Source organism: Trifolium pratense, linkage group LG7, assembly GCF_020283565.1.
Source record: "Trifolium pratense cultivar HEN17-A07 linkage group LG7, ARS_RC_1.1, whole genome shotgun sequence".
In the NCBI taxonomy this organism is placed as follows: domain Eukaryota; kingdom Viridiplantae; phylum Streptophyta; class Magnoliopsida; order Fabales; family Fabaceae; genus Trifolium; species Trifolium pratense.
The window spans coordinates 12344524-12347738 of NC_060065.1; positions in this window are offsets into that span (position 1 = coordinate 12344524).

Below are 3215 nucleotides of genomic sequence, written 5' to 3' on the forward strand. Positions count from 1 at the left end.
AAAAAAGACTCTTTTAAGTTTGTCACATGAGATTGTTTCTTCTCACAACACAAACCACTCAACTTCTCTCACTCTCTCTTCCTTCCCAGAACTCTCCCTTCTTCTGCGCCCCTTCGTTGTTCACCTTCCAAGTTCCACCAAGTCTGTAATTACTCACGGTGCGGCACAATTCGATCTCTAACTCTCTTTCATCGTTTGAATCTTCATACTCCCGTCCAATTTCTTTCATCAGCAAAATTTAATTGACAAAAGTTTGAAATTAATAAAATTGATAATTAAGATTAAAGATTGATTTGCCAACTATCACTATATAGTGGTGATGATTAATTGATTTTGTGGGAGTCTCTCCAAAATAATTGATTTTTGATTTTGTGGCAAAGAAAAAGAAATCCAATTTAAATCCACCTCCAGAAATTGAACAGAGCAAGATTTGGTGATGTGAAAATCGATGTGTGTCTTCATATTTGTTTTGGACCGCCATAGATAGAGAGGTCCATTGACAATTATATATGAGAATGGTGAGAATGAATATGAGTCATGTGATCAAAATTTTGTGGCTGAGATTAAAAAAGACTCTTTTAAGTTTGTCACATGAGATTGTTTCTTCTCACAACACAAACCACTCAACTTCTCTCACTCTCTCTTCCTTCCCAGAACTCTCCCTTCTTCTGCGCCCCTTCGTTGTTCACCTTCCAAGTTCCACCAAATCTGTAATTACTCACGGTGCGGCACAATTCGATCTCTAACTCTCTTTCATCGTTTGAAATCTTCATACTCCCGTCCAATTTCTTTCATCAGCAAAATTTAATTGACAAAAGTTTGAAATTAATAAAATTGATAATTAAGATTAAAGATTGATTTGCCAACTATCACTATATAGTGGTGATGATTAATTGATTTTGTGGCGGTCTCTCCAAAATAATTGATTTTTGATTTTGTGGCAAAGAAAAAGAAATCCAATTTAAATCCACCTCCAGAAATTGAACAGAGCAAGATTTGGTGATGTGAAAATCGATGTGTGTCTTCATATTTGTTTTGGACCGCCATAGATAGAGAGGTCCATTGGCAGTGGTGCAGTGGCGGCGGCGGCGGAAGAGAGGGTGTGAGAAGCTGAGCAGTTTGTGTTGTGAGAAGAAAGAATCTATGTGACACACTTAAAATAGTCTTTTTTAATCTCTGCCTCACGTTTTTTATCACATATACTCATATTCATTCTCATCATTCTCATATATAATTGTCATTCTCATATGATACATTCTCTCTCTCTCTCTCTCTCTCTCTATATATATATATATATATATATATATATATATATATATATATATATATATATATATATATATATATATATATATATATATATATATATATATATATATATATATATATATATATATATATATATATTATGTCTTGTACTCTTGAAGTACGTATTTATCTTTGAGTGAAATACCAGATATCCCTTTAAATTTTAAAATTCGTGAAGTATTATCTTGAAATTTGGAAATAGGCAAATACCCTATAAAATTGTAAAACGTCAATCAAATTTTCTCACTGCTCCGTTTACTCGGTCTATTTTGATGACGTGACTGTTAATTGTATACGTGACACTTGTCAACGTGACACCACGCCACATGAGAAATGTAATTAATCAAGATACACCTCGCAAAGGGTAATTAACTATAATTTGCAAAATGAGGGAGCTAATTTCCAAAATTGGGTTAGAGAGAGGGGAGAAAAATTAGTCTATTACCCCCGGTGATGTGTATACTGATAAATTACTCCTCTAATGTGACGGGGTGCCACGTTGGCAGGTGCCACTTATGCAGTTAATGACCACGTTCATCATACGTGGTTTACTCTATTTGGTCATTTTCTTATAGTGTATGAACATTTAGACTAAATATATTGGCTTGACTATGAGCCCTTTTGTTGAATGTCTTAAATCTATTTCATTTAAATCTTATCAGTTTGACTACAGTGATTTCTATTGCGGCAATTGAAATTTCTCATGTTCTAAATTCACATTTGGTCCATTTTTGGGTTCTTATTTTGATTAATTTCATTCATATTAAAGTTTCAGTTTTCTGCTTTTATATTTTTAGCACCATTTCACAAAATTGGTATTGAGTTTTCGAGTTGAATTTGACATCGTGGCTGTTAGGTATAAGTTCCGCACATATGTAACTATACTTTGTAGTTGTTTTACCAATAGACACTTTATTTCTTTTGATCTTTTTTGGCACAATTGTTAACCTTATTTGGTTTGATCATAAGATATGCTTATATTGTTCATCTAGAACATGCATGTTTTATATATATATTTTAAATAATTAGTGCAGGAACACTTTTGCTCTGCGAGTAGATCTTACGTATCAATTCTTGCAGGAATTACTCTTCAAAGCTATCAAGTAATATGAAAGATTCAAAAGTATATTGTCAAACTTTGTCAAAAAAAAAGTATATTGTCAAATGATAATGCTTTTTGTTTTTGTTCAAATGATAGTGATATATCTTTAATTTATATGAGATGAGATGACCCTCCCTTTTTCAATTTTCAAGGATTTACTCCTATTCTATCCATGACTAAATTTCAGATTTTAATGGCATTTTAAATTTTACTGTTATTGTTTCTCAAGTTCAATGCAAAGGGTTCACCCATGTTATTTACAAATACATTCAAGCCTGTCGAGGAATCTATTTTTGGTCTAGCATTGTTTATGTATGTTAGTTTATGTCTATAAAATATTTGTGGTATTATTAAGTGGTTGATTGATGTCACTAGATTTACCCTATTTGAATAAGGCTCATGTCTCGCTTCAATTGAATAATATACTAGATTTTAATCATTTGGTTTGATACAACAATTATCACACAGATACAAAGTTAACATTTTAGAGAGTTCATAATTTTCAACTATGTCAGCAAGTCGTTTTGGTACTATGAAATAAAGGGCATGACAAGTGGGCCATTAAAAATTTGTGAATGTGAATTTTTAATAAAAAAACTTTCATTTGTCCATGGTTTTGAAGTCAATATTTTTTAAACGAAATTTTTGTTCACATGAAATTAAGAATTTCATAAGAAATTGTATATGATAATGAAGATAAAATGATAGAAAGATGAAATTATGGGTAAAAAAATAAGGAAGATGAAATTAAGAAAAATTAAATAAGACCATTGAAATATATAACAAAGATGCATGAATTATTCGG